Raw genomic sequence first — 14,994 nt, 5'->3', positions numbered from 1 at the left:
AAACGGTGTACAATATACATGTTGGGTACTGTTGTTTTAATCATCGATCTATCCAACACATCTTGTCATTTCAGGCGCGTATTTTTCATTGTCAATGTGACAATAATGAGTTTTTCATAAAAAGGGTAATTTTCGGACATTCATTTTTCCTTCCATTTCACCAACAATTGGCATTTTTTTTTCAAATACCGTACTTCAAATAAGCTTTTGTGTATTTAAATACAATTATATAGTGTCTTAGCTTTGTAATGAGCCCGAGTAATAAATATTTGAACTTTTCCAAGTCCAGTTAGGTGAAAAAATTGCCACCCCACCCAAGAATAGAATACCTTAACATGAACCAAAATTGTAATTTTTAGCACATAATCGACGTAAAAAAGACATGTTGGATACTATTGTTTTAATTATTGATGTATTTAACATATCTACTCATTCAGGCGAGTTATTTTCAGTTTCAATGTGACAATAATGCAAAAAATCACCAAAAGAACCCCAGAAGTATAAATTGTGATAATACTAAACAGAAAGTACCAATTTTTAAATACGCCATTTTTTACTGAAGTATTAATATTCTAAGGGTTTTTACATTGTAAATATGACAATTTAATCAATTTTTGGGCCAGGTAGGGGTGCATTTTTTCATTTTACCGGAAAACACTAAGTGTTACCTCAGCTGAGACATTGGGCTATACGATAATACCAACATTTGTTTAGTTTTTACATGCTGTCCCAGGAAGGCTTAGACGCTCAAACAATTGAGTCACAAAAACCTTGGCTTTTTGACCCAGCGGGGTACAGATATAGGCTTATACTTAAAAAGAATCCTAGAGTATTCTTTGGCGACAAATTGATTTGGTAATGGGAGGTATAAAAGGTACCTAAAAATCATGAAGTTGATGAGTGGGGGTGCACGGTGGACCATCCCAGCCCATGGACTAAAGCAGATACTAACAAAATTCCCGTAAGGGGAAAAGATCTGCTAGGATAGTCAAGGCCGTGAAAAATCCAATGTGTGGACTTCGGCCTAGTTTTTTATGATAAAAAAAAACTGTTCAGCAATAGATGTGACATATAGAATACCTTTTATGTATTTTTACATCATATAAAATTTTATTACAGTTTTGTTTATTGGGTATATTTGTTTTATTTGGAAACGCTGTTTTCAAATATCTAAATTTTGTCAACCAATGAACAGATTGGAAGTATGATTGGGAAAACCCACATAAAACTACAACTTGAAATATAAAGTTTGGGGAGGGGTTAATTACGACACGATATTCCTTTTTTGGTTTGTTTCTGTTCTTAAAGGAACCACGTGCTAAATGCCACAAAAATAAACTGGTTGCACATAAAATAAAGGTAAAATATCAATAAATCATGATGTATTCCGTAAAAGACTGATTAAATACTTTCGCATTGTCCATTTTTGTTCGGAAGACGTTTATTAGATAATAGACCAAAAATAAACTTTTGTCAAATAGCCAATAAAGAAATTCTGAAATGAAATTGTTAGAAGCATTTCAGAATGGTAGCAAGTTATAAATTGAACAGAACCAATATTTCATATTTATGTTAGATATATATTTTGTTATTAGACATCCGGTCGAGTTTCTCCCTCTATCAAATCGTACCCACCAAACTGTTGTCTCTACTGCTTGGTCAATTGTGTCTACTTCGGCATACAATTCCTACTAAAGAAAACTTTGACAGTAAAACCTGCACAACCAACACTATACTCAAATCTGTCATCTTGTATCTCTGCACTCTGAAATCATCTTATCAACCTTCATCATCGCCTCGGAGAACATGCCTATTTACAAGAGAACTATTTTAAGTCTGAATTTTGTCAGTTTAATTTCAGAAAACTGCATCCCGGTCCCTTTCATTTAATGTAGATATCTTGTAGATATATCAAAGTAAGAAACTAAGATTTTGGAAAATGTTTTATGCAATGGAAAACTTTTCTTTCAGGAGTAAGTGGCTGGATAGGCCAAAGTGGTTTTAAACATGAAGGTCATTTTCTAAAGGTTCTTAATCAGAACCCCTCAGACTTGCAAACTTTGTCCCTGACGATCCAAAGTGTAGGAATCTGTATCAGAACCCCTTGGCTATGACATTTTAGTCACTGGCGACCTAATTCTAATGACAATACCTGTTTCCCCTTTTGGTCCCTTATTTTCAAAGACGGTAGGGCCAAATCTGAAAACTATAGGGCCCTCCATCAATTCCCTACGATCAATATGTTCAAATAAATAAAATAACCTATAGGTTTTACTCAAGGTTTTTGTGAATAAATGAAAGTTTTCGGATGCCTACCATGACAACATTAATAATAGAAAAAAAAAAGATTGGATATGCTGAAACGCAATTAACAACTACATTCGCATATAATCTAAATACAAATTACTAGAAATAAATACTTTCATAGGTCATCAAAAGATAAACACACCTTTAAGTAAGGTCTGAAAAGCCCCAACAATCCACGATAACAGAACCGGATGACACGTCTTCAAAATAAAACTAAAAAGTAAAATAACGACACAAAGGCACGTTAATGATCAATATCTCCTTGCTATGGATATTAAATCTGTACGATGAAAGCAGGATTCGTCCGCAAATGTTTTGGCGTCGAATAAAAATGGCAGTAACCGCTGTCCGAAATCTCATTTCTGTTTTAGGAGAAATAGTGGCGAATGGTTTCCTCGGAATAAGAACAATATGTCCTAAAGGGGTAAACGTTTCTTTCTGTTGGTTTCGATACCATGCGCTAGCATGTTATAATTTTTTTCCTAGATTGTCGGACAAGTACATAGCATGCCGTGCTTGTTCACGTGTTTCCCATCAATTCATACCACAATTTGATTTCATGTTCTGTCAAGTATACAGGTATTTTCGCACCAAATTGCATATTTTGAAAAAAAAAGTAACATACAACATTTTCTATAATACGATACGAGCATAATTGCTTTCTTTAAATGCCAGTTACTGTACTCACTAAAATGTTCGTGCGACAGAGATACCGGTTTTGCCTACTTTCGTGCACATAAATTTTGAAGTTTTTCACGATTGTAGACAAATAATGAAAATTTTTCTTTTATTAAGTAACTTAAAGATGTTAATGATGTACGATATGTACACGTATAACTTGTGTATCCAAAAAATAATCATCATCTCCATATCCAATATCATCTGCAGACGATCTGAGACCTATAACAACTTCTTCAATTACTACATTTTTTATGTATCACCCCGCAGGTCCTGCTATATATTATGAAAAAAAATCACAAGGAAAAGGCTTTATCATTACACCTCTGTAAAATTTTGCAAAATATCGCGTATCATCTCTTGGTCATTGTATATGTCAAAGCTATCTCTTCTCAACTGGCGGCATACTGAAAGCCTTTGCAATGCTGCCGTCATATTTGATTATCTTAAGATCGATTTTAAATTATTTGTTTTACACTTAAATGTGGTGAGTTTACGATCTACTCTTGTCTTGTATTTGGTCCTAAGTATTTTGTGAAATTTGTCGTTGACTTAAGACTAGTCGTGAGTGCAGTCTTATACGTGGGACTTTTTTTTTAAATTGACTACCAGTTCAAGTATACTATACGAATTTGCATAATGTGGCGGTGTTTAGAACTGTCTGTGGTAGAAGTGTAGAGATTTGAAATAGCAATATACCCTCTGCGCTGGAAATTACCACAAATGATGCCTTTTGAAAAAATAAACACATGCAAGAAGTTACCACAATCTGGAGAAACAGAAAATTATATATTGACGTAAGGAATATATTAGGATCATAACAAAGTATACGTCATTCTGAAGATAAGTTCAGCAATTGAAAGGACAGGCTACATTTTGTAGGTTGCATGCACATATGATTATAGGACTGGTAAAGAAATGCCGATAAAATTCAATTAATTTCCTTTTCTGGCACAGACACTATATACAAACAAACGAAAAGGTGGAATAATTAATTAGTATTAATGAAATGTACCAACTGCTTTCATATCAGATCTAGAATAAAAATACAGGTAAAATTCTAAGCGAAGCACAAGAAGATTTTTGTGGAAATGACTGTTTCGAGCAGTTAGTAATTCTTCTCAACCGTCAACATTTTAAAAACAGTACTTAAGAGCTTATCAGTTTTTGTAAGGTGAATTACCACATACCAAATAAATGAGCAATCTTTTCTTCCAATTTTTACGATAGTAAGACTATGTATGGCCATCTTAAATAAGAATTAGCAGAAATATGATAATAAAAAAATCAATAATATCATAAATATATAGTTTTTATTTAAAACAATGTAGTTCTAACACACTCATACTTTGTGAGTTTGCAAGCTTGGCGTTTTGATATTGCAAGGCTGACGTTATCTCTTAACATTCACGATTTTTTGTTTTCTGTGACCAAATTATCGGAGTGAATTTCAGTTGGTCAAGTATCTACAAGTTATTTGCCTTAATTTGCTCACTTAAAAAAAGACACCCAAAAACATATAAAAAATTAGTTATTATGCTTGACTCGATCAAATAAAATATATACTAAAATATTTGTTTTGAAAAATCGTTATGAAAATGAACTCTCTGAGTGGGAAATTCTTAAATATCTACAGACAAATGTAATATAACAATTATGAGCCTCGGTCGCTATCGCTTTTACACGTAAGTAAGTATTCAGTAAAATATGATATCGCACTGAGCTGAGATAACTGCATCGAATCCACAGTCTCCACAATAGTTTGTTCATGTTGCTTCTCAGATTTAGCACATTGAAACTTTGATCTAATTTTCGATTGATAACGCGTCTATGTTCTGTTTGTTTTTGTTTGGGTTTTTTTGGGGGGTTTAACGTCCGGGCAGCAATATTTCAGCTATATTCAGACGATGAACATGAAATGGATGATAAAATGAACATGAACTGAAAAATGGGGTGGGACACAAGGATGATAGGGTCAACAAATTTTGATTGCCACAAGATAAAAGGGAGGGATGGGTAGGGTCGGGCAATTTAGTCTCCTGTGGCGGAGTGCAAAGGTTCCTACTCCTATCGAATACCACAGCAGGATTCTTTAACGTGCGAGGAACGTGGCATCTTTCCCAACACGGTGCACCACTATAGTTTGCGGTCATGTTTTCCGTATTATAGATTGACAACCCCAGCATGTAACACGCCAGGGGTACCCCATTCCACCACCTGGGGCGCACATCCCAGTTGTTCTGTGGACAGAGCGCCTAGCCCCGATTAGGTTTCCGAGCACTATTTAGTCTCCTTTTACGACAAGCTTAGCGCTGCTGCAGGCCTATTCTTTTGACTCCCGGACCTGCACGGGGCCGTCTATGTTCTGAAATGCACGATAATTTGATTTCAGAAGTAATTTATTTTCTGTTTGATAAAGGTTTTTCATTTATCATCTGATACTTTTTTTGGACCAAAATATGAACTGTTTAACCTAAAAAAAAATTTAAGTGTTCTTTTACGGTTTATAACATATTGCATGAACATATTCGCTTCATTTTATGTGTAGTCAAATACAAAAATACCCGTCATATTATTTTAATATCATGTAACACATGGTTTCTTGGACACAGAACAAACGCCGAAAAATAGAAATATTGTATCGCAAAAAATAGTAATAATTTCATATTACAGTTTTGTGCAGGTTTTATCAAACACACATTCGATTTATGCTAACTTGGTGAAAAACGTAAGATAATTAGGTGCCAAAAAAACAAAAAAAACAAAACAAAACAAAACAAAAAAAAAATAATTATATTGTACTAAACAATAAACAGAACAAAATTATTAAACGGTGATAAAATTTGATCATGATTTTAATCGCCGATGACAGAACAAAGGTATTAAATATGTTATATTTATATTTATGAGATATGAGATACGTCAAAGAGACAGCAACCCCACCGTGATGAAAATGCAGCCCAAGGCCATCCATTGGTCTTCAATGAACGACGAGGAAACCCTCATACCACAGGGCTGACTGCAGCTGACCTTAAAACATCATTATACACAGGTAGGTACGAGACCACAATTATCTGCCCTTAGCTTTTCGTTGTATAGTTCCTATAATAATAGGGGATTTTTCAAAAATTTTTTAGAAACACTTCCTTTCAGAATTTCTCATACTTTTTGTGCTCAAATGGAAGAGGAATAATGAAATTATTTTAGTAGATGTGTTGAAATGAGAAATTTGACATTTAGGTTGTGATTTGGTGAGGTCAAAAAAGGTCAAGTTTGTGACATCCAGAAGCCATTTTGGGTCATTGTTTAGGGTATCTCTGTGTTTATGCATAAAATTTGAAAAAATAATGGTAAATTTTTTTATATTTTTTATATAAGTTGTTGGAAGGTTCAAATTAACGTCCCTGAAAATCTGAATTGAATTGCGCCGGTGGAATTTTTTTTAAATTACAGAAAGGCTATAAAGAAGACAGTGGGAAAATTAATTGTGGTTTCGTGCCAGATACAGCGAAAACAACTGCCCCTGTATACCTAAGTACCTAAAGGTGATAACGAAACAAAACATACAAAGGCCATAAATTCCAGACTTGGAACAACTGGGCGCTAAAATGCGGCGGGGTTAAAGTACTTTGGCTTGATCACAACCCTCCCCCTTTTAAAATCTGGCCACTGTGGAAAAACATTACACAATTAAACAAACCTATAAAAATCAGTTGAAGGTTTGAGTCCCTTGTCACAACAGAAATAAAGAAACTGAATATAAATTTTAAAAAATACAAACTAAGGTCTACTAGCAGTTAACAAATATGCCATTGCCAGACCAGTTTTATGACACTTAATATAGCGTGGTTAGTGAGGATACGTACATAATTTTAAATATTATCATAGTAAGAGAGTTCCATGATATCGTGTGATACAAATCGTACACGACAAAAATTTCAGAGCATTGGATTGCGGATTCCAAAAACATTTGAGTCTTATTAAAAGCATACCAGGATTGAGTTTCCTTGTTCAGAATTTATGAAATAAAAACTTATGCTTTTTTTTCTTCCTTTTCAATATTTTTTCTATTTCTATCTAACCGTATAACCAACCTATCTATGGAGGTAAGAAACAATGGGGTAAGTAAGTCTCGTCATGTAACCCCGTGATTTATATCTACATAAAGGTATTAAGAAAAAAACATAAAATAGAAGATTGTGTCAACACCCGAACTAAAATACATATCTGAAGAATTAATGTTTGAGATCTCTCGTGGTTCCAAATTGACTGTTTTATACGGATGCAAATGTTGATCTGTCAAAATTGCTGGAAAAGTCTCTGGATTTTGCGCTGGAGATTTGAGATTTTCCATTGTTCCAAAGTGCCTGCTTTGTTTTTATAAAGATGCATTTGTCGATCTGTCAAAAATGCCGGCATTGCTCTGGATTCTGCGCTAGAGATTTTAGATCTTCCATGGTTCCAAAGTGCCTGCTTTTTTATAAAGATGCAAATGTAAATATGTCAGAACTGCTTGAGTTGTCTAAGGATTGTGTTGTCTGTATTCCATCGTTTGTTTTAGCTTACCTGGCCAAAGGTCATTTGAGCTGTCGTAATCACGTCGTATATCGTCTGCGGTCGTTCACTTTTCTTTAAAAATCTTCTCTTCTGAAATCACCCAGTGGATGATAACCAAAAAAGCACCGAAATTGCAGAAACAAGAAGACTATTGGTTGAGTCAGTTAAGAGTTCTGAAAATTTCGACAAATTTGACGTTTCTGTAGTTTTAAGCCAATATGTTGAAAATCATAATAAATAGTAAGTAACTTTTAAGTGATGAAGTAATCTTTATTATAAAGCCGACCAAAGTGTCCATGGTTTAAAACTGTAGGGCGATTTCTTGTTTGAGTTATCACTTTACTTTTTTTCACGTGAGCAATTCATGCTCATTTTTAAGCCTATAATTTTAAATCATACTTCGAAAAAAATGTTTTAGATGTCAAGTTTTTCATGCAAATCGAATTAGTTTCACATGTATAAATAAAATTGGTGCAAAATCTCATCTTCTTATAGAATATGGCTTTCAACGCTTCCGCAATTAAGATAATTGTGCTTGTGGGCTCAATATTTGTCAATGTCCGAAATACAGATCCGAAACCGGACACTCCAGATCTAAGCAAGTTTTGTGAACTATTTGCATCACAAGAAATATCAAATGCTGTCGATATCGACAAGTTCAACTCCGCGTTACATACCAATCTTGATGAAATTGGCAATGAAATATTTGGCAAATCAGATCATTTGGAAAGAATGGAAGAAGCTAAACATTGTACATTTAGAAGTAATTCAACACCACAATGTATCTACAGTAGAATAGCAACGATTGACACTTACTTGACTGAGGATATGAAATCTCTCGAAAAACAACTCGATCCTGATTTGACGAATACCGAGAATGTGTATGATGTTCTAATTTCTACTTGGTATATGGACCCAGTGTTTCACAATTTAAGATGTTCCTTTGTTGACCCCAGTGAGCCTCAACCAACCGTTCAATGGGAATACATCGCAAAATGGAGCAAACTTTTACTATCACGACAAGACTCCTGTACATGGTCAAAACCTTTACAAAGAATAGTTGCAACAAACATAAGAGGAGAGGTAGAGGAAATCTGTGGTTACAAGAGTACCGAGGCTATTTGTTATCTACGGCCTGTTTTCGACCTTGTAGACTCAGTAGATAACATGTGTAACTTTGTTTCATCATCAGATTGGACAAGTTCGGAATTATTCAAATATTACCAATCTGCTCTGCAAATGAATCTCTTTTTCTTTAGACAAAAGATGTCAGATGCTATTGATGGTATGTATGACAGTGAATTGACAGAAAATGTTGTGAGAAAAGGAATAATAGACATATTTTATAAATTATTCACTGATTTCAAGGCCAATAATTTGTCGTTTTTAAGGAGTCTTTTAAACGTTTGCCAAAATCAATGCATATGCCATGTGACTACACTGCCGCTTTTCCGTCTTTTCATTGGTTGGTCTGTTCAGTGGCAAAAGAGCATCCGGAATATTAAGTTTTTGACATCCAATTTAGACAATAGGAAATACATGCAAAACCTAAAAATGTCTAAAATAAGAGAACTAGCAGAAAAAATACAATTAATCTTGAGGTAGTTTCTAAAATTATACAAGACAACGTACAAGATCGCTTCCGACAACTCGGGACATATTTCAATAATGTTGCAAAATATCTAAAGGAAAAACTTTATGCAGATGTTCTTTATATCCAAGATCGCATTAAGAAAAATGATGAAAGATTTACTGCAAGTCTTCTTCAACTCACAACTCAATTAGAAGAACTTTTTGACGTTTTCATTGGAACCGCTACTGCAGATTTAGCGCAAGCCGTAGCTAAAATGGCACTCCGAATCGCACAGGCAGGAAATCCTTTATTATGGTTAACAGTGGGTGGAAACAGCGATGATATTTTGGAATCTGCCACCGAAATTGCAGAAACAACCAGACTGTTGGCTGAGTCGGTTAAAAGTTCTTTGAATTTCGACAAACTTGTAAATTACGCTCTTGGAATTGCGTCAAAATTGAAAAAGAATGAACCAACCATGATCACAGTTTAAAACATTTTAGATAATGCAATAAATATTGCTGAGGCGTCCGGTGAAGGATTCGAGGAAACACAATCACAATTCCTGCAAGACTACTCAGGCTATTATCCACAAGTTACAAAAGATGAGTCATCAAAGATGGAGTCCTACTGGAATTTGTTCATTGACGAGGTATGTGATGGAATCGAATCAACAGAGAGTGTTGGGGCAAATGCGGCAAGAGGGATTACTGATTCAAGATTAAAATGCCGAGAAGTCAGGATTAGTGCTGCACAGGTTGTTACACCTCAGGAGGAGATTTACGATCATCAGTTTGAACTGATGGAGACAAGTGGCAACGTAATGGCAAGACTGACTCAAATTGAAAGCTCAAAAATAATCGGGAAAGGCCCCAGGGCACCAAATCCAGCTAATCTGACTTTAGACACCATATCAATGCTGTTGGTTGTTTCCTCCATATCTTATGATATTTTCCAAACAACGAATGTTCAAAATTTATGCAATATAATGGAGTATACACATGGGCGAAGACCTGCTTTGTGTAACGGCTTGGCAACAAATATCGTCAAATTAACAGCTACAACAGATCTGTGTGTCGCACCGAATTCAAATATATAACTGTTTCAACAAAAAAACCTGGTAAAAAGGGAGACTACTCCTGGTTAGATTTGAATAAACTATATGAAGGTAAAACAGTTCCATTTCAAGTTCCAAACAGTGATTGGTGGCTTGAACATGCACGAATTTCACCTTCTCATAGAAATAACAGCTTTTATTTGTCTGCCCTGGAAGTCTTTATGCCAACTAGTAGTAAAAATACCCGAACGGTAAGAAATTCACCATGTCAATGTAACTGCTACAGTAAAACCTGTCTCAATAGAACCCCAAATATGCCTGTCTAACCAAACACTTTTTTGAAGTCACTTCGTATCAGTCGAAAAGTATTTTGAACCTGTGTAAACCGATTGCCTATCTAAACCAGACGCATTTTCTAATGAAAAAAGGGTTCGGATTTGACAGGTTTCACTGTACAAAATGATAATGTAATAAGACAGTGGGTCTAGGGGTGGGGAGTCCTGGAATCTGGATCTCACTCCCATTCATTTCAGAATTTTGTTAATTTCGATGTTAAATTTTGAGCAAAATTGGGCAGATAATATCCTGGACCCCCTTTTCCTTTTCGAAATACAAGATCCGACCCTGTAGGCTGGGTTGTTTTCGGATTTACATGTATTACTAGTAATCCACTGTATCTACATGTGGTTACTCGTACGTATACTGCAAGCTGAGTTTTTTTTTGTAGTTTAATTCCTAGAATTACTATTCATATTATTGAGAATGAGGGAATAATTAATTTGTTTTCCCAGGGAATATTTCGTATTGCCCAAAGTGTCTTTTTACTAAAATACTTAAATAGAATCCATTTCAGTAAATACATCTCAGCATAAACAAATGTATGTTTTTCATTTATTTTTATCCATTTCAGCTTAAAACGCTACATAAATGCCTTTTTAAAAATCATCACAACGTTGAATTTCAGCGGAACAAGGTGATGATGACTATTTATGGTCTCGAAATTCGTTTCGTAATGAATAACAAGTCTGAAATTTTCGTCAAGCAAACTAAATACAGAGATATAATATGAGAGATTTCGCTTAATTGTTTTGTATATTGATTTACAAAAGGTTTATGTCCACATAACGCCTACTAATATCGACAACAGACTTAAAGATGGTTCCAAAACTAACTACGTGATAACACCATTGAATGACTTAATACATCTCTTACAAACATTTTATGAAGAGGGACTAAGTGGAGGTGTAGAATGTGGAGGAGAATACCTAATCCATACTATCCATGTGGATATAACAGTCGTCCTTCATTCTTCGACTACTGTCCTACAGACCTTCAATGGGGTAATATAGTTACATTTTTGCATAATGTTTATGGTAACGGGAAACACGTGATTGATATTAAAACTTTCAATTAAATTGTTTCAACAGAAAAAATCGAGTTACAAGTGCGAATCCTGAGGTTTTGAAAAGAAGGGATTCCAGAAAAAGGGGGTTTTAGGCTGCTATTTATACTCATTTAACGATGTTAACAAAATATTGCAACAACGGGCGTTCCAACCAGCCACTCCTTACCCCCACCTCCTGGATCCGCAACTAATTTTGTTTTAATAATTCATAATTTATAACTTTAATCAAACAAAATTCCATCATATAAAATACTTAAGTTTAATATCTTTTTTTCTTATTTAATTCAGAGTATCCTCCGATTTTTTTAACGACATATTGTATTGATCAAAACATTGTTATGATAACGCTATACGTTCAAAAAATATATTTTAAAGTGTGACTCGTTAATTTCTAGGCTTGTTTCTTGTCATAATTGCCGCTACTTTGTCAATATTCATTACTTATAGTTCATTTGTAGTATAAAAAGTAGCGATCTACTTCGCAAACTTAAAAATGCATTCTAATTGACTACGTATCACTACGCTAAAGCTCTAAAAAATCACAAGATATGAGCACTTCTTTTTACAAAGCCTAACAAATTTTCCGTACTGTACTTATTTGCATAAAAAGGCTGGCGGGGCTATAAGACTTAGTACTGAGTGTGGCAAAGGTGCACATCTTTGAAATAGGGAACGAATATTTACCTCTTTGCAGGAGAAAGTAGCACCTATATAAAGCTAAATTTATTTTTGTAGATTCTGTAGATGATGACATCCTGTTACCTTCAATTTATACGAAGTTCAATGTACGACTTGAAGGCTACGAGGATCTGCATTAAGTGAACCAGTCACCGACGTCGGTTTACAATTAGGTGTTCGATTTTGTTCCATAAACCCCGATGAGGATAGACTTTCAAGACGGAAAAGAGAAGCTCAGAGGTAGCTCAGTTATCTAGTCTTTCAAAATATCTTAAAAACACACTTGTAAACGAGTAATTATAAAACATCTTTTATAAAAACCTTTCCGGGCTTTGCTTTTATGTCGTCGTTTGTTACATGGACATTACTTCTTCCGATATTGATTGTAGCTCTACCAGTTCGGTGAACATGAACATAACTTGTCCACATAAAATTCAGACACTGCCAAATGTAAAGTGGTTCATGGTGAAGAAAAACCCATCGAAAAAACGATGCTTTTTTTCAGTCTACATATGCTATACTTTCACGTGACGATAATCATTTCTGCATTCAGATCGGCACTTTTTAGAATATCATACATTAATCTCCCACTAAAATCAACCAAATAAAACCAAATCATGAACGATAAAACTTTCAAAGTTCAAAATTCATGTACAATCTATACATTCTTTATTTCAAAAGCGCAACACCCAAATGAAAATCTAAGACGTGGTTACGTGATCAGTAGCTATTTTCTAAACTAGAAATAAAACCGAATTTGGTGGGTTTTTGACATGCATGAACCAACTTCTGTCTGATTTTTAGAAAAATGTACACTTAAAGTTATTGGCACAAAACTAACACAGCGACAATGGTACGCAAGGATTAGCTCGAAGTCTGCAAAGTTTGTTTGAGTGGGATTACACTCCATCCTGTGGGGTTATATATACAAGCATGTGCACTAAATTTTCGGTTCAGTGCTCCTAACTTGTATATTGTGTGTAGGATTTCTTTACATGTTTGGTTTATTTTAGTGTTGCCAACAAGAGAGTTGTTTTGTTTTTGTTTTGTTTTTTTGCTTTGTTTTTTGTTTTGTTTTTTGTTTTTTTTGTTTTGTTTTGTTTTTTTGTTTTGTTTTTGTTTTTGTTTTTGTTGTTGTTGTTGTAAATGAACAGCATTACATATCGCCATGATTAAATGAATATTAATAATTACAGAAAACAAGACCATGGACTAGTTGAACAGACGAGACCAGATTGTGGATCTAGTAAATGTTGTCCGAAAGACTCGCATTACTACTCCGAAAAAAACAAAGCAATGCGAACCATGTCCGGTTGGTTCTAAAAGCTTTTCCAACAATTTGTTCTGTGGTATGTTATAAGATTTACCTTACATTTCAGTTATAGTTCATTACATTACTACAAAGTTATATCAGATGTCTTTGTTGTATTTTTTTTCTTATTAGATAATTATGATTTATTTATATAATTTTATGTCATATATTTAGAAAGAAATATAGGTTTATTTTTTATATACATATTTTTTTTTCTCAAATCATATATCGTTTGCCATATATCTCACCCCTAGACCTATATCGCACCTCTACTCGGAAAACACTGGATGATAATTTAATGAACCTGACTTGCCAGTATCACATGCGGTATCAACCGACCTACGATGTATATCACCCTTGAGCCGGTGGCCCTCGGATGTTGAGGGGTCTTTGGTTGATATAACATGAAATACATGTAATATGCATTCTATTTATTGTTTAATTAATGAAAAACACTGAGATTTTATCTCTTTTAACAAAGTGTTTTCGTCTAATTGTAAATACAATACTTAATTCTGATTGTTGAAAGCTGGAACTAATCACCATTTCGATGAAATTACATATTAGGACTTCTTAATGAAAATCATGTTTATTTATTTAGAATGTCGGGGGGGGGGGATACCTCTAAAACGGTCTTCTACATATTTCAAATTTCAATATATCAGACGAAATTATTCAATAGAGCATGAGTAATTATGAACAAATCGTAAGATTTTTGAAAAATGTTATGTACTATACATCCATTTGGTCTTATCTTATGTCCAACTTAAAGGCAATTAGGTTTTAAATTGTTGATTGACTGCGATCATGTAATTTGCCAAGTAAAGTGTTTCCTTAGTAATATGTACATATTTTAAACATACTAATAGTATAGTTATATTTTTGATCTACGAAAATGAGCTGAATCGGCTTCCGTTGTATTTTAATATTTTGTTTTGTATTGTAGGACAACTTATTGACGTTCGTCACGCTGATGATATGGCAAAAGATTTCACATTTGACGATGCAGTAAATCTCTGCAAACGATATGGGACCACGGTAGCGTCAGTACAGCTTTTACATGAGGTTAGGAACCTAGGTCAAATGTCATGCGAATGTGGATGGTTTGAAGGATCTAAAAGTGATTCCCTCACTGCAAGAAATGATTGTGACGACAAGTCGCGCTGCACAAAACCACAAACACGATCGGTTCTTTGCGAGGCAGTATTTACCACTTGAGTCCAATCAATACCAAAAACGAAATTATAAACCTTTCTAAACCGAACACTTACAAAACTAGAAACCTGTCTTAGCATTCTGTCAGATACCTGAAATCCATTAAAGCAGTTTTCAATTTGTATCTTATTTTAACTTCTCAACTGCATAAACAACTCAAATCTGTAGTCAAACAAAGGTTCGGTATGGACAGGTTTTTAGTGGATTTTTTT

Source organism: Perna viridis, chromosome 5 (genome assembly GCF_037379345.1).
Source record: "Perna viridis isolate PV_CMFRI_1.1 ecotype Kerala chromosome 5, ASM3737934v1, whole genome shotgun sequence".
NCBI classification, from domain to species: Eukaryota; Metazoa; Mollusca; class Bivalvia; order Mytilida; family Mytilidae; genus Perna; species Perna viridis.
Note: the sequence above shows the minus strand (reverse complement) of the source record.